Raw genomic sequence first — 22,729 nt, 5'->3', positions numbered from 1 at the left:
TTTGTACGTTAGCTTCGTCCTCTTGTTCCACCCACCCGCTTGAGAAATTGGCAGTTCTGGTGCACTTGTGTTTTTCCCGTTCATTATTAAACAAAAAGCGCTATTAAAAATCTTAACTCATCGACTTCCGATTTTTACCGTTTGCAAGTTGTAACCTAATACTTACCACGTTTTTTGTTATAGTTTTACTACAGTCAATGAAAAGCAACATCTTATGGCTGATCTCAATGTAACGTAAGTTATTTCGATTCACCACCCTTTGGTCAATTAATTAATTAATAGATTTTCTTCATTGCCATGCATTATAGACTATAGTACAAAAAAGTAAAAATTGCATTTTTTGCCTTTACTAAAAATATGATAAACGGAGAAATGGACAATTTGAGATCTTAAAGGGGCAATAAAGGCAATTTAGGATATTTTTTTGGCGATTGAACTGGGTTCCAGGCACGTCTCAGGCCACGTTGCCTAAATTTTAGCCGAAACCGGCGCTTGTGTGCCGCGAAAATCATTTAAACAGTCGCAGTAATAATCGTGCCGGGATGGACTGTAGCGACGCCCCGAGAGTTGCGGGAGAAGCCAGGGGAAGCGGAGCTCACGTGACTGTTGCGGGGCCAAGAAGAGCGACGTCACAAGAGATGAGTCAGCGATTGGTCGAAACGAGAGACGTGCCCTCGGTTACGTTTTAGTTCGCGCTTTTTAGAAATACTGCTCTAATTTTCGCTTGAATAACCATGAAGAGTATAAATCAGACCGAAAATGACTACTAAACCCTAAATAAAACAGCATAATTGTTTTTCTCTATGCTACGCTGGACGCAAAATGGGCAACGAGCAACTATGGGCAAACAAAATAAAATAAGATGTCGGTGTCGTGTTTACTTTGAGAACACGGTACTCGAAGGGCTTTGCAAAATGGTAGTCATGCTAAATGTGTGCGCTGTAGATGGCTGTTCTAACGGTCGACTGAAGACCATTTCGTTCGGGCGACGCTAGTTTTCACGTGTAGGTTGCTGTTCGTGTTCTTTGACGACGAAACGACTTTCGTGAAAACCAAATATGGTGCTGTTTATTGTCTCTTTGGGGAGCGACCCCCCGCGGAGGAACCGGTTCCCGGAACGGCTTAGTCGCTGCCGCTTTCCTCTCGGCATCTCCCCCGCGTCCCTGTCCTTCGGCAACGCGCAGCTCTCGGCTCGCCCGCGCGAACGTTGCTCACTGCTCCGGAGCCTGCTGGCCGCTCGTTGCCGGCTGGGCGGTCTCCGTCGGGTGATGGCGAACGCCGTCATACACGTAGTCCCGTCCCATTGGTGTTAGGTCACTGAACGGAAACTCGCTCGCGAGAGCTGCACTGTCGTCCATGTTGACAGACTCGACGAAACGACTGCGCTGCTATAACCCACTGAGGTAACCAAAGTTTCGATCTCCTGAATACCACTGATACCGACTATTCACACTTGACGTCACTCCCTACGTCACCTCCGTTTTCGGAGGCCCAGAAATGAGAATGGAGATGGTTCAGTTTCGGTTTCTTCAGTACTTTCGTAGGCACAAAAATACGCGTCACAAATATCTACAAAAAAATTAGGCAGCGTGCTAGGTGCCCAAGAAGCCTAAAAACACCATTTAAAAAAATTATATAAAATTGTCTTCATTGTGTTTTTTTAATCAACCCTGAAGTGTAGTTGAGAACAGTCAAAAGACAGCCATACTCACACATTAGAACTTCAGTCGCAGTAGCAGAGAGTTTCGTTGGTATCTTTTATGCGCAATGGCGAGCTGATTTGTTTGTTCACAAGTGTCTCTGCTGGGCTAAACGAACACTCGCACGGCGTTAAAGTCGCTGGGACACACATAACCTTCTCCACCTTGTTTGGATTTACAAACCTCGCCCCTATAGTTTACTGTAGGCCGAGATTTCACCATAAGTCTGCCTTTATACAGGTGTACTCATCCACGTCTGCTTGTGGGGAAAGTGATGCAATTTACTTTTTTTTGTTAGTCAACATTTAATCAATTTACCGGTTAAAATTTTTAATCATAAAACACCAAATAATTAACCGGTAGGTTAATCGAATAAGTGTCTAGCCCTAATTTCAATGTGCGTGAGTTCATATTGTCACGAATGACAATTAATGAGGCGACGAATGAGCAGACAGAAAAGAAACGTTTAATGTAACAAACTTGTGCCGGACCAAAAAAAAAAAAAAAAAAAGAAGGGACAACGTAGCAGGTGTCGATGGCGGCGTAGTTGAGAGAACGAACGCTGGGGCGAGACTGACCCTGCACGGCGCGGTGCAGCCGGAAGCCTAGAGCATTCGGTCTCGATTGTTCAGGAACTATACAGTGCATGGACAGAATACTTATTCTCATGACGTTCTAGAATGTTATATTAACTTAGGGGAAAGTTAAAAACAACGGGCGGTGGCAGGCATCGAACCCCGGCCACTTGCGTTGGAGCCAAGCAGGCTGCCGACTTAGCTACGTCGGTTTTCTTTCTTCTTTATTCCCTTTTTCTTGCTGATTTTTTTGTTAATAAAGTGATAAAACTTTAGCCAGTTTTGTCAATGAGAAAATATAGTGACATAGAATCTAAATTGTCAGAAATCCTTGAGGGTCGCAAGCTCTTCAGCCTTCAAAATTTCTTTCAGGTAGCACATATGCCTTCAACGAAATATTTATGCACAGGACGCACATTAACATCTGCGTGCCATACCGCGTACGGCACTTAGCCGCGTCAAACTGGCTACACACGCTGCGATATGCGTATTACACTTTCATAATTAATGAAATTATACGAAGGCGGCCTCTATTATTACTTCGCCTGTGCTTTGTATCAAGCCATACAGATGATCGAAGTAGCAGTAAGTTTGCGTTTATTTTAGAGTAGCTCTCGTTGAAATAAAGAAAATAAAAACGAGCATCAGTAGGCTGTTGTTAATTATTTCGGCAACAACCTCATTTTTACTTAGCGTTTTTTTTTTCCTATCGTACACCCAAAAACGATGATTATATCTTAGTGAACACTAAATGTATACTAGTGGCAGCGACCCTCATCCCGTTAAAAGCACTCCATGCACGCGCCTCGTTCCTTGCAGACTGGAAAAGTGTGCCCTACAAACTGTTTCCAAGATCCCCTTGAGAGTGACGTAACATTCGGCCCTACCACGCGAGGGAAACCTTCAAGAACCCGGCCCGCTCCAAAACTGCGTCGCGAAATCTACTCGGTATGTAAGGAAGCATGGGAAGGAAGCGACGGCATGTGGAAAGACCATCGCAGAGGTACAATCCACATAAACGAAATTCGTTCGGCGGTCGTGTCGGTCGTGCTCACGGCAGCGGAGGGGGACTTTTTCTTAAACCTAGAAATGGAGGGGAAACTGCATCCAATTTGAAATAAGCTCAAGAACTCCCCTCTTTCCTGTGAGAAGTTTCTTCGTACAAGTTTGTCTTTTATGCTGAAGACACGCATTTTTCTCTGTCCGACAATCTATATTTCTTTAGACTACTAATCCGCATGATTCACACACACACACAAAAAAAAAGAAAGAAAACTGCAGGAATGTAGAAAAAAGAAGTCGCAGGCGTTTTGAATTACAACCGCCGGACGAAAATTTGTCAGCCTATCGTTTTCCCATTTCGAAGTTGAAACATTCTCTTTTTTTTTTTTTTTTTTTCAAAACAGAAATAGTAAAAAAAAAATTAATTACCAATGCTTTGTGGCGCAAGCGTACTCGACTGCAATCTTTTTGTCTGCGGTGACTTGAACGTACGCTTTATTTGCTCGAACTTATACTTTCTGAGATTAAAAAGAAGTTACGAAAGCGAGCAGCATGAAAAGGTCGCAATTTTCTAACTGTATTTATGAATTATTTTTTAAGGAGACAATTGGGTGGGTTAAATGATTTTCGGAAATGAAATGGAAGCGCCCTAATGGGTGATAATAATCTTTCGCGACATCTTATGAATGTATTTCAACTGGACCTAGATCAGCCTTCCGTACTGCGTGTAAGGAATTGCGCTCGACTGGATGGCGAACTTGCGCTCGCGGTGATATTGCATGAACAATCTGTCAAGAAAAGAAAATCAACAAACGTAAAGAACACATTTCAATCTCCCTGATTTTGTCTCCGGTACGCATAAAAATTTTAGATTAAATTTTGTAACAAGGTTCGACTATTAAGGTAAACTTTTGAACCGGAAATGAAAATGTTGTCACCAGAACCAGTAGTCCTGCGCAAAGAGCTCATTTGAGGCTTCACGTTGAGCGACGAACTTTGATTCTCTTGCATCTCTTGTTTGATGACGTAAAAGCGACGACGTCTTGTTTGCGCTAACTCTGTTGCGCAGTCTACATCAAGATTCATTCTATATTTACGCATTACGAATATCAAAGCAATCCGTAGTCGAATCTACACCCGCGGAAAAACCACTGCCGGCCCTCTCATTGCATTTGGCCTTTCGTCTTCCCCAATAAAAGCTCCCTCCCAGGCCGACGCTTTGAAAGAGCTGCAATACCTTCGACTCCACTAAAAAGCAAGCGGCAAGGGGCGTTATCCGGAAAGGAAGGCAGACCTTCTGGTGAAATCGCCACTGAGTTTTCCCATAAGCACTGCCAAGCGACACCTTCACTCAGAAAAGTCTGTCGACCATGAGGAGAATAAGCACCTCTGCCTGCCCAACGAGCGTTCAAAATGTCCACTTATGAAAGCCAGGAAAGGCGGCACCATCGTAAAACCCCGCGCTCTGCCTTACTGATTACTCCTATTTCTTAAAGGCAATTCCGGTTAATATTTTTGAATTTGGGATTACGATTACGGGCACTTAGAAAGCATGAAATGCAAGACATAGGCGAAGTGGTCAACGCTCCCATTCTCGGTCATACGGATTGACAAGGCGACCGCCCCTCGCGCTTCGATCGCTTCTACGGGTCTGGTGATTTCGTTCGAGCGGCCAGCATTTGCCACATCAAACCTTCCCTGACCACGAACTGGTTTCCGTGCGGTTCGGAAAGAGGAGACCATCGAAACAGGATCTTTCGAGGCAGTCGTGAAAACGTAATGAATCTCTTCCTGACGATGACGAGGTGGGTAACGATGTAGGAGAGCTTATTGGGAAGCACGCTGAAAAGCAAACGATAAGCGATGTCAGCTAGGAACTTTTAAAGGCGAAACAAAAATGAAGCTGATGTCAGTTGGCCAGGAAAAGGCAAACACGTGACGGTCAGAAAAAAACAAAACGAAAAAACTCCTAACTAAAATGTTCAATATACTAACTGACGCTGAAAATCAGACTCCAGGCTTATTTGTTGACAGCGACGGCGACGGGTGAGATATTTCGTAAGCTTAAAGAGAAGTACAGAGGTGCGATAATTCGCTGCAGAATGCAAACCCTTGAACGAGACGAAGTGTCGACAAATGTTCTTAAAATGAAAGAGCGGGAGCGAGCTAGAAAGAACAGAATTACGGCCCTTCGGGCAGGCGAAAGCATTGTTATTCGGCAGGAGGAGATTGAGCGGGAGCTTGCAGGTTTCTACAGTAAGCTGTCCCAACAGAAGCACACTTCTAATGACCATGTTTTACAATTTTTCCAGCTAATAACGAAAGCAGAAACTACAGCGGTAAAAACTGTAAATCAAGATATAACAGCTGATGAAGTACGCAGAGCCATTAAGGAATTGGCGCTTCCAAAATCGCAAGACGTGGATGAACTTGGGGCAGCATTTTTTCAAACGGTTTCGAAGGAAATAGCGCCTATACTGTGTAAAATTTACGCAGATATTTTTGAAAAACGGCTTCTTTCTCCTTAACCTTTATACAAAAAAAACAACAACCTCCTTTTACCAAAAAGTATCTTAGCGACGAAACTACGCGGTTTCCAATCGGCCAATCAATCTCCTGGCGGTTGATTATAAAACCGTCGCTAAACTATCTATTAAGCGCCTTGAGAGACCGTTGCGCTTGGTTTAAAGGACGGACTATATGCTCTAATCTTCGTATCATGCGAATGATAGCAGAGACCGCGACCGTTATGCAAGCTCTGATAGCGGTAAGGCAAGTTTACTTAAATGGGACATACGATAAGGTATCGCACTCTTTTTTAATTCCAGTACTGGAGCACTAAGAGGTGTGGGACCGATTGCTTGGATAAGTGGAATTGTGCTACAAAGATCTCACGACCCGATCGCTCAGAGTTTAGTCAACGGCTGCCCAATCACGGTTACTTCCTTTTCTTTCTTCTGTTAGACAGGGCTGTACGATGTTACCCATACTGTTTGCGCAGTACTTAGAGCATCTCTCTGAGCCTTTAGCATACGCGGATGGTGTAAGCGTTGTGGGTTCGTCAAGGCCAGAGCTACGACGTGCGCTCAAACACATTAAAACGTTCTGTAGCTTATCGGGGGCGGAAATGAATGCAAAAGATTATTCGGGATTATCCGGCACAGAAAAAAAGGATTACTTGCGAATACCTCGGACTTCTTGATGCATCGCGGCATGTACGAACTACAGGGGGCACTTCTTCAGCTATCATCATCATCGTTTGTGACGTCACGGGTAGGACAGACTGGGACAGACCACGCAGATCTTGGATCTTTCGGCTCGCCAGCTCGCTTCATGCGATGTTTGGGTAACGTGCAGCAAAGCCTGTTTCACGCGTTGTGTTTATGCGGTGAAGTGATATTCTTAGTGGGACATTTTACCAAGGCTTGAAACCGTGGCACGCGTAGCCGTGCTACCAAATACTTTTGGCGCTGAGCTGTCGAAGAACATGAGATAGTGGTGCGCTGTTCTTTTCCCCAGTACAAAAAGCTAGATGATGAAAATAGGATATCCCGCCGTTAACCGCACTACAACATCAAAAACGACGAAGAGGGTGTATATTTGTGTTATGACTTAAACAAAATAAAGATGAAAAAGGAATATCTCATCCAATTGAAAACAAGAAAGCGAAATTCGAGAACCTCTTGCCGTGAGTAGTAAACACTTCGGTGAAAGCGACTCCGTGTACCCCGTTGGTTGCAACGTGTTCTGTGAGTCCGGGTCTACTATTACTGCCGAGTCGATTCCTTTTTTTTGTAAACCAGTAAAAGAACATTTCCTCAAAATAACTGGCTCGTTTCCGGAATCGTTTCCACTAAATCCCTGCTTATTCACCCTGTCAACGCGAAACATGCGAGACCCCCTCGCGATCGAAGTAATCTAGTAAGTCGGTGACACTTCAGCGACTCAAAAAAAGAAGGCATACACCTGCTATGAATTACTACCGTTTGGATGTTTAATATGTGCATACCCAAATGCGCATACGGCGTGATACGCATCTCTGCGAGCGATTTGAAATCTGCAAACAATTTCTAGTAACCGTAGGACAGAACAAACTAATCAATCATCTGAATTTTGGGGCCATAGCCAACAATTTAAGAATTTATGAAACAAGTCTGTTTTTCATTCGAGTAGAAGTCGCGGTGTGACAAACTCCTTTGCCACGTATTCGATTCGGAAGGGGCTAAGCGTCAGTTGTTGACGAGCATTTGTTAGGGAGCAACAGTCGAGTCACACTTGGATAGAAGCGTCGGTATCGGGCAAGCTCAACGCAGTTAAAAACAAGTTTGCGGAACGTTTTTCTACACAATTGTCCGCGCGTTCACAGCTAAGACAGCACATCATTTACTCTTGTGAATGCAAAACCTTTTGTACACAGTAGCCTCCACAAATCCGAAAAAAAAAAAAAGAGCCAGAGAGACTGTAAATAGCCCTGACGCACGCCGTGCAAGCTGTAATGTGAGGATCCAAGCTTGTTTTCGAACATTTTAAGGTTTTTCTAATATGTAAAAAAAGATTCGAGGCGTTGTTATTCATTAAAAAGATCACCAAAAAAAAAAAAAACGCTATACACGTTTCTTTAATGAATTAACCATTCTAACTGGCATAGATCCGAACTAACGTAGCCACTCCGTGCTTTGACACAGCGCGTCGTCTGCTCGTACCGTACCAGCTGCGTCACAGGAAGGCGCCCGCCAGGTGGCGCCACCAAAACATCTCGTCGCCAATATAAGTGAGCGCCTGTGCCCCTTCCTGAAAAAGGGGGAATCGGTGGCCGAGTGGGCGAACGCGTCTCAGCTCGGAGCGTGGTGCGAAAGCTTGCGCTGGAAACTTCCTGGGTTCTATCCCCAACTCCCCTGCCCGTCTCAATGAGTTTCGTACCGGCACGCGTTCGTGTTATCACTACTGCGTGATGCAGGTTAAAAACCTCAGGTTAACGGTTGTACCGCTCTGGCTAAATTTCTCGCCTACAGCTGAGCGACCGCTCACCCGTTGAGGCGTACCAACATAAACATACAGAGGAAGCCAATCTTTTTTCCTGAAAACGTGCTAGGAATGACGCTGTCGAGGAAGCTAACACCAGTGGCGATTATTTGGGGGCGCAATTCCCAAATATTAGCGAGAAAGGCGGTTGGAACCCGTGTCGTTACTATTTCTCATCCAGAAGACGTTAGCCAGACTTTTTTTTAATATAGCTGTTATATTTTTTACTGTTCTATGTTTTCTATCATTGGAGTTAAATCTGGACTTAATGACAAAAAAATGTCTAAATGCCTTCATAAAAAAAACTGACTGTTTGATTGTTGAGCTTATTTCATGTAATGTGCAAGCTGCTAGATTAAAAGATAATTTCCCATTACTTTTTGATTCAAGTCAAACTTCTTCTGATGTGATCATGCTGACCGAAAGGTGGTATAGAGATGATGATTTTTTTTTATTCCAGGCTACAGTAATTTCGTTTTGAATCGTAGTAGTAGGCGTGGTGGTGGCATATATCGCTACAGACTTGTGTCTCTGGCTTTAAAAGACTTAGTGATTATTCTATCATGACTATATTAGTATGAAATACTTTGTGTCAAAAAAGAAATACTATATGTACTCTGTTTTATATCGTTCTCCAAGTGGAAAAGTCTCGATGGTAATGCAGTTCCCGGAAGCTCTGTTTTCTTTCGCCAACGGAAGAAGGTGTCTTTCCCTCCTTGGCGGTGATTTGAATGTTAATATGCCCGAGGATTTGCATGGGGGCGTCACGGTTCCTGTGAAGAAGAAGTCTTCGTCAAGGTGCCTGAAAGTTGTAGGCTTTGAGATTTGATGCAGGAACGTCTACTTCAATTTTCAAACACTTGCGAAGTGACCCGGCTTTCCACGTTTGTGGTATTTGCTCTTCGATGCTGGGCAGTCGTTTCGTGGATGAAAGTCATGGTTGCCGCACCAATAGCAAGCTTGAGAATCTTTTGGTATCATGCTGTGCTTTACTAAAGGTGTGGTGTGCCTCTTGAATATCTTGAGGTGATCGACTTGAACCTGATCAGGTTGCTTGGTATCCTCTCGTCTGAGGGCCTCCTGTTGTTTTGCGACTATTTCGGTTTGCTTCGCAAAAAGAACTGCTCTCTCTGGCTTCAATTCACTCTCTAGTTGCAGCTTCATGAACAGTATTTTATCGCGAACACCAACAACAATGCGATCGCGAATAACCTCATCGTTGATTTGGCCGTACTCACACTTCTTGCTCAGTGTGTGCAGCGCCGTGATAAAGTCCGCGACTGGTTCACCATTTTTTTGATACTAGAATTGAACATAGCTCGCTCGTAGACAATGCTTTTTTTGACAATGAAATGTGTCTGGAAGGCTTGGATGACGGATAAGTAGTCCTCAGCTTCAGAGGTCGAAATGTTGAGCGTCGCATAAATTTCCTCCGCTTTAGGTCCCGTCAGATAAATGAGAGAGTTTACCAGGTCGGCATCAGTCTTGACGTGCAATCCAGATGCCGATCGAAAACACTACCAGCGGCGCTTCCATGTCATCCAGTGTTCCGGATGAAAATTGAAAGGTTCAGGAGCGCTGAGCTGATATGGCATCGAGGGGGTGACTTGCACCGATGAGGTACGTGTCTTGTCCAGATTGCGTCATGAGCAGGCCTGGTTCAGAACGATGTAGTCAGGAAGACGCGGTGGTTCTTTGCGAACTGGACCGCTCACTTGTGACGTCGAAGATAGCTGATGAGTCCCAAAACTTCGTTTTCTAGTAGGTGGGTTTACTCAGCTATGCACATAAAATGAGATGAAGTGGTCCGTCTTGAGTCAGCCCGAAGCCCAGCACGAGATGCAGAGATCCCGCTCTCTATGCGCTTCGTCGTCTTCGAGCCCCGGCTATCCAACATTATCTATTCTTGCCGTCTTTTCAAAACAAATTGGAAATATTTTAAATTCTCGTCTATTATTTTTTTTTAAATATTGCCAGGCGCGCAGTTTGGGTTATAGGTAGCGCGCGCGTGGCCTAACGGTTATTGCGCCCACCTCCCATGCGAAAAGCCAGGGTTCGATTCCGGGGAGCGACGCATCTTTTGTTTATTCCTGCAATTTTGTGCTCTGGTACATCCGAGAATCCTGTTGTTTGTTCGAGGTCCGAATGTTGTACGCGTCGAACCTTCTACGCCGATTATTCCAGAAGCCCACGCGTGTACATACATAAGGGGGCTTCGCATGGCGAGCCGAAGTCAGTCTCGCCCCAGCGTTCGATCCTGCTGCTGCGCCGATGCGACGCCTGCGATGCTCTCTGGTTATCTTCTGTTCCTTTTTTGCTTTGGGCACAAGTGCGCCACATTAAACTTTAAACGTGAAAATATTCTTTGTTGACAGACTCGCAATTCGGCTTCAGTAGGCATAGGTCAACAGAAACCGCGTCATTGGTTACAAAAAGAAAGAATTCTAGAAAATTTCGAGAGCAAACTCTTACCGTTGTGAATATTCGTAAATTTTAGCAAGGCATTGCTAAAATTTACGAATAAACCATAGAAACCAGATATGGTTTCTACGCATAAACCTTAGAAACCAGATAAACTCTTCTTGATAACTTAGATTGTTATGGTATTCAAGGAGTTCCGCTATCACTCATTTCGTCCTATTAATAGCATCGTTCCCTGTCCGTTCAAATCAATGACCGTATATCAAAACAAAGGTAGTTTTATTTCAATGAACAGGGTAAAGCCTTAGGTTATCGCTCGGCTTGTTTTTCCGGGGATGTACGTTATAATGCGTTCATAGTGTAAAAACTCTGGGTGTAATATTTTCGAGTCAGGTGTCTTGGAACAATCATGTTATATGTATTCAAAAGAAACTTCGTAAAGTTGTAGGGATCATAAATAAGCACAGCAAATACTCCCAGTAAATATTAGAAGACTAATTTACAATTCACTAGTTTACTTTGTACTTTGTTACTTCCACCTAATGTGGGGCACGACTACAAAGGGTAACATTAATAAGTAGCGTCTGTTACCGAAAAAGGTGCTTAGAATAATCGAACATGCTCCGCGTCATTATCACTCCCTTCCACTTTTTGAAAAACACAAAATCATTGATATACCGGATATGCATTCGTATAGACTGATTGGTAATCATCAACGATCCACAAGAGAAAATAATAGCATTCCTTTAGATCTTCGTAATGTATAAAAAATTGTCTATTTACCCATCGCGACATAGGTCCTCCTTACAAAAAGAAATAAGGTGCTTTTCTGTTGAAAGACTATGCGGTGGGCAAGTTCGTCTGCTTCTTGCGCAGGGGGTAGCGGTGACGTCAGAACGCCGAGCCCTGATTGGCTGATTGCGACCCCCCTATCTGAGCGTTGTCTGCTCCTTTGCAACGTCGTCTGCTCGCTACGTCGTCTGCGTCTGTCTTACCTTTCCTGCGACTTTCGGAAGTGCAGAGGCCAGATTCACGAAACGATCTAAGGCCAAAAATGTGCGTCAGACAAAACTTAGGAAAAAATTCGTATTCACGAAACGAAATTTTCGTAAGTCTTGCGCAGGTTACGACAAAATCCTACGACAGCTCCGAAGCTGTCTTACGCACTTCTTACGATCAAATCAGCATGGCCGACAGCGTCGCGGTCGCGACGACCCACTGACGTTTGTTCTTCTACGAGCGCTTCTCACGCGTCCCGACTTCAAGCAGCAAAATAAAAGTAAAAAGTACTTGAAACAGACCACGACGAACAAAAACGCTGGATCCACAAACACCCGGGAAGAGCTCCAACGTCACACGATTCCACCAAACGCAACCAAGCGAGCGCGGCAGTTAAGCCTAGCAGGCACTCCGCGACTCGGCGACCGTCTGCCCACGACCGGCTGGCGTGCTGAATGGAATATACCCGCGCGACCCCTGTGAACCCTTCCCGTATTATACTTTGATCGCTGACCTCAATTTTAGATTAAGAGGTCAATGTCTTCCTCTTGTTATCTCCTTGTTTCCCGAGGCAACGGTGACTCTCGCCGGTGAAAAAGCGGTGAATCTCCGGCAGACGCAGGAAAGGTAAAGCAGCCATCGCTTTGACTGGCAGACGTAAAGCAGACGACGTTAACTGCGCCAACCCGCCGACGCCGTTAAAGAATGAGGGGTCTTGCCGCACACGAAAAGAGGGAAAAAGTATTTGGGAGGGAACTTGGGACACTAACACGCTCACTCTCGGTTCTTAGCAAACAAATCTCGGCGCCTCGGGACACCTCGCCAGTGAGTCCTTTGACTTGCCTCCTTGATGCGCGTCTGCTAGTTGTTAGACAAAAACAACGTACCGCTCGAGTTATTTCGTCTGCCCTCTCTGAAAGGCGAAGTCGAGTTCGCTCCGAAAGTCGCAGGAAAGGTAAGACAGACGCAGACGATGTTGCTTGCAGACGACGTTGCAAAGGAGCATACGATGCTCAATAGGGGGTCGCGATCAGCCAATCAGGGCTCGGCGTTCTGACGTCACCGCTACTTCCTTTCCCATGCGCAGAAGACGAAAATGAGCCCACTTGCGAGGCGTATTGAAAGAGATCATCAGACGATATAAAATGACAACAGCTTTTCATTTTACTTTTTCTAGCTTATCGGATGTCTCTTTTGAATATCGGACCACCTTTTCTATAGAAAGTCAACAGAGTATGTCACCTCCAATATGCCTTTTCTGTAGCTTTTCAATTGAAAAACTATACAGCCGTTCAAAAGGAAAAAAAAACTACTTACCACCTCAGCTATTCATTCAACAAAGTTTTGGAGGCTTACTATGGCTTTCCACTCCGCTAAAAACAGCTACCGCAAAATAACGCGAAAAAAAAAGAACGAAAAAAAAAACGCGAACATTTGGAACGAGCACGAACACAAACACTATCAAGCACACAACACCTGAATCACAGTTCCGCTGACTGCTCTAAAGCCTTATATAGCCTTCATTTAGACTGTAATTAGTTGACCGGTAATTCCACCTCAGAACTTATTAAGGTTTCAAGTATCCGATCTCTTTCTCGGAAGTCTGTCAAAGGGAGAACAGTGTTTTGAAGTTCGAGAACTCTATCTCTTACTAGAAACCACAGGCACAACTAATATTAATTCGGCGCAGTCGCTAAAACAACATCTACAGATACGGCCTTCTCTGCCTTCCACCATTCAGGACGAAGCGAGTCAAGGCACTTGCTCTACCTTAAAATTGTTATTTTCCTTTTCTTTACGAGTTGACTAGTTTAATATGGTCAATGAAGTCACTATAGTCACAAAGTGAGAACTGTAGGGAGCGTCTTTCGAAAGCCTGGCTTGCAGCACGCGCCCCATGCCTTCCTTCGTTTGACTGCGCGCGCGCGCTCGAAATACGCGAGACGCCGAAGCGTTGTCAAAGGTTGAAGGCTCGCGCTGAAGGCGTGACAAATGAAGCACATCCTTACCGTTCTCACCTTCTGAGAGAGTATTGAGAAACTTAGTGAATGTTGACATCTAATCGAGGTGTATTATGTTCAATAAAAAAGTCAACAGAAAGTATGTAGCTCTTCTGTTGACACTAGCTACAGAGAGCCAGCTGAACATTTTCAACACGAAGTAAACAGAACGCCTGCAATCTTTCTGGTGACAATGTCACCAGGAAGGCAGCAAAAAAAAAAAAAAAAAAAATCAACGTAAAGTTAATAGAAAGTCGACAGATTTCATTTTGACTCAGGCTACAGAAAATTGTCAAAAACGTTTCAACTCAAAATCAAAGGAACTTTCTGTTGACAAAGGAAGTCAAAATGAAAAGAAAGTAATCAGAGCAAACAAGAAGTCAACACGTTCTTAATAAAAAGTCAAAAATCATTTTTATAGGGGCCCTCTGGCGTATCTCCACTTCGAAACCGAATTTTGGACATTAAATATACAGTCACCAACTACCGCTCTCATTAAAAAGTTTGTATTAACGTGATATTGATGTACATTAAAACTTTGCTTCGGGCGAGTTGGTTCATATTGAATTAAAAGCATAAAAGCCCAAACGAAGCGAGGAAAATAAAGACACAAAGACAACTAGACAGGCGCTAACACTCAACTTATTTTATTAGAAACCATCGTCACCTATATACACACACTAATATGCTCGACTTTCATCACAACGAATCACCGCTCTTACAAGCAGAAGTTTTTAAAAATCACTTCTTTTTGAAGCAGATAAAAAGAAGGCGCGCAAACGCATTTGTCATCTGCCTTTTTGATATAAAACGTCTCTATAATCACTCTCTCGCTTTAATGTTGTGTATATTTAAAACTTTGTTGCATCCAAAACAGGTTTACAGCCAGCGCATCTTCAGCAAAGGTCTGCAAGATACCTCCCCGCGCTGTTGCCCATAGAGGAATTATGCTATCGTGCTCTATCGTTAAAACAGCGACTAGTTTGCTATATGTAAACTTGTCCACAACTTAGCGGTATCTCGCATACGACATTGGTGACACATTCAGCATACTGCACTGCGCACTTCTTAGAAGAGAGTGCTTTTTCTGCCATGTCGGCATCGGACAGATTTGAGAAAGTTTACAAAGGGGCCGAGAAAACAACCTTTACATCATATCTACTGACCATCTCTTTAATGTTGTGGTATACCTTATGCCAGCACTGAATCACGTGTACGCGTCTTTTATCTTTTGATGTACACACTGTGGTAGTCGTACCACTCAAGAAGTTTTGTAAAAATTAACCACAATTTTTGTATTCTCTGTTTTATGATATGTGTGCGTATATTCAAGTGTATGAATATGTGTGTGTGTGTCTTTCCTCGCTTCGTGTTAATGCCGCTGTTACCTTATACTGGGGGCGCTAAAACTCGTCAATCTGCAGGCCTGCAGACTTTTTTTTTTTCTGGCGTCCGTCGCAAGTGTTTTGTTTGTGGTGAAATAAAATAATTTAACTTGATTTGATTTATGGCCGCCGACGCCAGATTTGTTCTTGTGAGTTTGGTGGAGTGCCTTGCTCTCCCATTACTCAGGGTCAGCCTAGAGCTAAACAAGTTATGCAGTGAAAAAGGAGACGTGCGGCTAAATGCCATCAAGGGCTGAGGCTACAGATATGCACGAAAAAAAACATTTATACGGTCATTTTCCTGTACATTGTACTCATGACTTGTAAAACTATTACAGTACAAATAATGCAACGCATCTCTGGGAATATTGTTGGGATTGGTTTTTTCTGAAAAAATGCGACGCACCACAATTTTTGTTAGCCAACGCGAAGTAGTTCACGGCTTGTAAATGTTGACCTCCAACTAAAATTGCACCGGTTCATGCGTCTTCGAGACAAAAAAGACCCGATATCTTGCGCTTTTCTGCAGACGCAGATAGAGTGATGTTTATCGTGGCTGGGCGTCGCCAGCAATGACAAAAGAGTAAAAGGGGCACCGGTTTTGCCTTATTGCAGAGAATTAGCACAATCAGTGAAATATTTCGAAAGTAGATTTTCTAAGCAAATAGAAAAGAAAACCTTTGTATTACGACACCACTGGTCTGGTGACGCCGCCACTTGTCTATCGCTCTGTTTTTTCAAAGGCAGACGGGTGTGATATTTTCAAGCGTTCGTGGAGGTAGCTTTATCAGCAGGAGATTGGAGACTTCTTTGTCCGGTTTCACGTGAAAGTGCTACCTGCGAAAAACTGGAGAGAATGTTTTTTGGCTCTCCCTTTTGACACGGAGTGTGCACTTTGCCCCTTAGCAAAGACAATACAGCGTGTCGTTTTTTTTTGGTTTTTTTTTGTATTGCCTTAAAGGGGTTATGACACGAAAATTAAACGGATAGATTATTCTTGAAATGGAATGTTCATAGGCTACTTAGTATATACACTAAGTTACGCAATTTTTAGAGCTCTGATAATTGCAATATTCAATTTACGAATTTTTATAATTTTCATCTGGCGACCAGGCAACACTGCTCAAGTTAGTCACACCATGGTGTCCATAAACCACGTGACCATGAACACTCTCTCATTCTAGGCGCCCCCATGATCGCCCAAGCTCTTCTCGTCGCGGTACGAACAAAACCGCTCAAACAGCTCGGTAAACTGAAAGCTATTCTCGCTCTCGCCCCCCCGCCGGTTGACCTTCCACCCTGCATGATCCTGCGAGATATTCCCGGACGACGGTGACCACGACGAACTCGTCGTCACTGGAGCTCGTCGCCAGCGGGTCGCGGTCAAAATGAACAGCTTCCAACATCTCTTGATAGCAATCACTCTCATCGCTGCTGCGATCAATGTCGAACACTTCGACAAGGCGATCGATGCCGTAGACGTAATCGTCACAGACCGGATGCTGGAAGCGTGGAAGGTAAACGAGGAAGCTGAGAGTTGATATGCCAAGAGAGCCGAGTCTGTGAGTGCGTGCAAGTAGACACCGCGCTGGAGGCTGGTTACGTCATCAGCCTCCAGGTCCGCCCGGATCTGCCCCTCCGAGGGGCCCGCATATAAATCGATTTATCCACGAAATTATCGCGCCTTTTTCAAAACAAATTTAGCAGGATTATAGGAACATACAATGGGTCCTAGCAGTATAGTTATGTCATATTTTATTTTTGGCGTGTCATAACCCCTTTAATGCCACATTGTCTTGGACTAAGCTTCGCGCAGAAATCAGGATTGATATCTATCGAATATGGTATACCATTAAATATTTTGTGAGCAAGAAGGAAGACATAAACGCCACAAGTTCGGAAATATTTATATTACTTGGACTGCATGCCATTTGAGGTTATCGTACTAGCCACATATTGATAAGGGGGAAATATCAACCGGGATGGGAGTACTTTGTCCAGTGTATTAGTTATGCAAGATGTATAGCGAAAGAAATAGTTCTCCGAAAGCTTCTTTTGGAAAACAGTGAAATACCGATTGGAATAATATGATGGACAGAGTGGAGTGTACGATAAACAAGTGTACCAGCACCTGCTACGACTTCTGCACTTGCCCCTCGCAGTCAGTGTTGTATGAACTGCACATGGTTGTGAACCTCGAGGTAAATTTTAAAAAACCCTTTTTGATGGCGTAGTCGAAAGCAATTGACTCACTTAAATTTTTATTATTTGTAAATAAAAAAATCACGGCGAAAAAAAGCATCGGGATGCGGATCGCACGTTCCGGCGTTTGATCTCCGCTGCTGCACTTAGTAAAACATGTTAGTTATGTATAGGACTTCGACACCATTTTCGTGTGGATGCATTACCTACCATGAGCTATATGTTTGCCTTACGTTGCCACCGCCTGCGTGTAATGACTTTTTCTTAGGCTCTAGCGTAACGTTTTTCTCTCAAAATGTAGCCCAGAAAACACATTCTGAATTAACATGGGAAACATTGGAAAAGCCCCAGAAAGTTTGATCTCGATCGATATAAACCTTTGCGCCATAAATCAAAGCTATGCCCTTTCCAGCCAGAACAGGATTTTGACTAAATGGAACAGCGCGGAACATAGGACAGAAAGAACAGGACAACACGAGCGCTGACTTACAACTGACTGTTTAATGAGAAGCGAAGGAAGAAGAAGAAATAAGAAGCGAAGGAAGAAGAAGCAATAAACTGAAAATAAGGATTAAAACAAAATACTTGCAATGAAAATAACTAAAAGATGAGGGAAAAGCAAAACAAAAACAAAAGTGAAGAAAATAACTTTTTAGAAAAATGCCACGCAAAGATCCTGCCATCACCAGGTTGAGAGAGGCTTCAACGCCCAAGTGGTCAGACTGCTGTCCGCAGGCTTCCCGCAAGCCCTGCTGAGTAGCCTGGCAGAAAAGCTCCTTCTTGAGTCGCGTCGCTCCACTAGCAAGCCTCAAGATACACGCAAGAGATCTCCTTGGACAGTCATACCCTACATCCATGGCCTGTCCCACAACCTGAAAAAGGTTGGAGCCAAGGCAGGCGTTCAGGTACTTTTCTCTGCACCTAACAAATTGGGTCGTCTGTGCAAAAAAGTAAACTCTACGAACCCTCTGCCACCTCCATCAGGCAATGCCAGAAGAGCCATGCAAATCCTTTCGTCGAGTGTGTCGAAGGCGTCGTGTACGATGTTCCGCTATCGTGCGGTCGGTCGTATGTTGGCCAGACCGGGCGGTGCATCAACGATCGTCTGAGAGAACACCGCGCCTCATTGGGAACGACCACTGGCAGCAACCTAGCCAGGCATTGTGCAGCGTGTGCCTGCGTCCCAGCATTTGACAGATGCGAGATTATCAAACACCATAGAGACTGTCGCACGCGCGAGATCATCGAAGCGTTCTCCATCATTAAGAAAGACACAAGCGCAGTCAGCATGCCTTCCGTGACCCTTTTGAGGAAGGAAATCGCATATCTCGAGAGCACTTAATGAACCTTGCTTTTTCTAAAAAGTTATTTTCTTTTCTTCACTTTTGTTTTTGTTTTGCTTTTCCCTCATCTTTTAGTTATTTTCATTGCAAGTATTTTGTTTTAATCCTTATTTTCAGTTTATGTCTTCTTCCTTCGCTGCTTATTTCTTCTTCCTTCGCTTCTCATTAAACAGTCAGTTGTAAGTCAGCGCTCGTGTTGTCCTGTTCTTTCTGTCCTATGTTCCGCGCTGTTCCATTTAGTCATGAACCAACTAGCCCATCAAAGCACACTGCACAGGATTTAGGTTATAATTGCATAACACACGCATGAAGTGTATTAGTTGCTAGTGCTCTCTGTCTGTGATGGAAGGTGGAACTGATGTGCTGGGCCGATGCAACTATACACTTTATGTGTAAGGTAGCTCAACGCTGTATGTGTCACTTTGCATCTGTCAACATCATCAAACTAGTCTAAATTATATACTTTATAAACCAACTGTTTGCTCTCCCCGGGCACCTAATCCTCCCAAATAAATAAACAAATAAAAAAATTCTGCACAGCTCAATCGGAATATATGTCGGTATTGGCGAAGAGATAAAACTATAGGGGGCGCTCAGGCGCGTTTGTTGTCTCGACACCTCGCTGTTTACAAAACAAAAAGCCTGTGACATGCCCACAGGCCTTGTGGGCATGTTCACGTTTTAACGTAAAAATACTAACCATAAACAAAGTGACGTTTATTGTTAGTGCCGGATCCCTCCCTAAAGCAGTCGTCAGAGAATAATGCGAGCTTAATTGACCCACTACGGCTTTAGTGCTGAGCTAGGTGCATGTTGCATTGTTCATGCAGGCCGGAGTTGTAACAAAAGAGCCCCTCTTCCCCCTCGGGTGACCCAGGAACACGAACTAAATCCGAACGCTGACGCGGCGTGAGTCATTTTTATTTGTTGTCCCCATCCGTGTAATTCTAAAGTTAGCCGCTTGAGGCACCATGGGCTGACTTCCTCCCCAATAGTATCTGGCTAGGTATCAGTTGTTCTCATGTTGGGTCCCCGTGGGGTTATTCTTGTATTTGTGTTGTAATAATGACCCCTATGGGTATGCCTATACGCTTTATACAATTTTAATTGCCTGCTACTCCCAAGCTTGACTGTGCAGCGTAACAGCCGAGCGTTACAATTTTTTAGGGAAATTAGAGTATAAATTATTTATGTGTTAATAAAAGTAGGGAGAAAATTTCATTTCACTGGAAAACGTTGTAACTGCCCGCTAATTTAAAAAAAAATGCTCATGCGCAATGAGTTTAATTCAGCTCAATACAGCGAGGCCGATCACCTAGATGACGTCACGAAACGTACGCTAAGGCCTTGTCTCGTCCACACTCCGTTTTACGCATGCGATTGAGCGCAGCGGACGCCTACGAGTACATTAATTTATTCATAGTGCCTTACAGAATAGTTAAGAGCATTTGTTATGTAAAAAAGGGGGAAGAAGAGGGGAAAAGTAGCTAAGAAAATTAGAAAAAGTTAAGATATGAGCAAAGCAACATGCAAGACGAGAAAGTACAACATAAATTGGAAATAAGTACTACTCAGAATGTAACAGAGAAAATAAATAATATTTATACGTATCCACATGACTGCACACTTCGGATGCAGTAAGAAAAAGAAGCAAATACGAATGGATAGGTTATAGTTTCGTATATGAAATATATTTAATCTACTGCACCTCCAGATGGGAATGCAGGTTACAAGAAAAAAATGAAAGACGTTTACAAATCTGTGCAATGGGAAATTAGAGCGCAGCTCTTGAGGAAAAGGGGAGGGGATACCTCTCCTCCACCTCCGCATCATCTCCTCCTCGCCTTCTCCTCCGTCCCGCCCACTCTTCCCCTCCTCTCCTCTCCCCCTCCTTCCATCCTCTTACTCTTTTAACAACTCTTCCCGTCTCATCCTTCTCTCCGCTACTCATCCTCCTCCTTTGCCCTCTTCCTCCTTCCATGTTCCTTCTCTCCCCTCTTCATCCTCCCCTTCCCTACTACTCCTCTCTTCTCCTCCTTCTTCTATCCTCCTCCTTTCCCCCTCCTCCACCATACGCTCCCCTCCTACTCCACCTCCTGCGTATCCTCCCCTCCTCCCCCTCCATACCCTCCCTTCCTCCCACAGCTTCCCCGCTAAATTTAGCTGAAAAATTCACGCCATGGGATCTCAACAGCAATTCAACTCCCTGCTAAAATTTAGCGGGGAATTAAAGTGCTGTTGAGGTCACGTGAGACCTATTTTCCCTCTAAATCTACCGTAGAAACTGAATTTGTTCACAGGTGACGTGACACCAAGTCATGTAATGTCATTTTCCTTGCTAAATTTAGCGGGGAAACTGAATTACTGTTGAGGGCACGTGACGTCGATTTTCCCGCTAAATCTGGCGGAGAAACTGAATTTGTTCATAGGTGACGTGACACCAAGTGATGCAACGTCGATTTCCCCGATAAATTTAGCAGGGAAACTGAGATGGTGTTGAGGTCACGTGACGTCAATTTTCAAGGTGAAATTTTCGGGGAATCGAATTGCTGTTGAGGTCACGTGACGTGAATTTTCCCGCTAAATCTAGCGGAGAAACTGAGTTTGTTCATAGGTGACGTGGCCCTAAGTCACGTGACGTCATTTTCTCCGCTAGATTGGAATTGAATTTGTGTTGAGGCCACGTAACGTCAATTTTCCCGCTAAATTTAGCGCGGTTACGCTGACGGCGACACCTACGCCGACGCCGCAAAAACCCGGATACCGGCCCTTAAAGGGAAGCTACGGAGCTTCTTGAAAAAAATGAGTTAGAAGTGAATTCTAGTGTATTCTTACCTCGTGAACCCGAATACCAAAACCATTTCCCGCGCAAGTATTGTTAAACGCGAGAAAAACGCGAAAGACAGTCGCTGTCCGTGACGTCATCGACGGATCTTTTGGCTTGCCAAGGCTAGGGAGGCGGGGCTTCAGCCCTATTTTCAAATTGCTCTTACGGCTCTCCGGCGCGTCGCATTGAAATATAATAGTGATATCTGTTATTCTCAAGGTCAAATGAACGCAATTCAAGCGTTTTTTCTCAAATGTAGAAGTGCCCCATCTTCCCTTTAAAGGGATGCTTCAACAAAATTTGAAATATTCCCGTCGTGTTCAAAAATAGGTTGAATATGATCCACAATATCCGTAAATGACAATCGCACGTTTGTATTTTGATCCTGGTGGCTGTATTTTTCGTTATAAACGGCCTACTCTGGCAAGTGCTCGGAGAAGGCCCAGCGGAGACCACGTGACATCGAACGCAATCGTGACGTAGGTCATCTCAAGACGAGCAAAGCTACGGCGAGGCTGACGTCGAGAGGATGGCCTAGTCGTTCCAGCCACCGAAGCGGCTGCTTTTGTACGAATTTTGAGTGACGGGTTAATCTTCTATGATCTTCTAGGGGGACAATAGCGACTTCTGCGACACACAAAAGGGATTCTCGGGAAGAGGGGAGTTCCTCCTTCCACCCTTCTCTCGTCGTGGCCGGAGACGAGACAACCTCCGTCACTAGCTGTCAAGGTTCCTAGACGAGCATTACAAACGAGGCGTTAGCGACATCCACCAGGTGCTCTTTGCTAACCGTTTAATTCGTTTTAAAATTCCTTTTCGAGACTTTTTTAACAAGATATTGGTATGTTCCATGTGATACTGCTCTTTTGAACACATATAGACCAAAAAATGAACGCCGAAATTTCGTTGTAGTATCCCTTTAAAGGGGTTATGACACGCCAAAAATAAAATATTACATAACTATACTGCTAGGAACCATTGTATGTTCCTATAATCCTGCTAAATTTGTTTTGAAAAAGGAGCGACAATTTCGTGGATAAATCGATTTATATGCGGGCCCCTCGGAGGGGCAGATCCGGGCGGACCTGGAGGCTGATGACGTAGCCAGCCTCCAGCGTGTTGTCTAATTGCACGCCCAGACTTGGCTCTCTTGGCGTATCGAGCCTCAGCTTCCTCGTTTACCTTCCACGTTTTCAGCATCCGGTCTGTGACGATTACGTATACGGCATCGATCGCCTTGTCGAAGTGTTTGA

Source organism: Ixodes scapularis, unplaced genomic scaffold (genome assembly GCF_016920785.2).
Source record: "Ixodes scapularis isolate PalLabHiFi unplaced genomic scaffold, ASM1692078v2 PGA_scaffold13__105_contigs__length_92229423, whole genome shotgun sequence".
NCBI lineage: Eukaryota > Metazoa > Arthropoda > Arachnida > Ixodida > Ixodidae > Ixodes > Ixodes scapularis.
Note: the sequence above shows the minus strand (reverse complement) of the source record.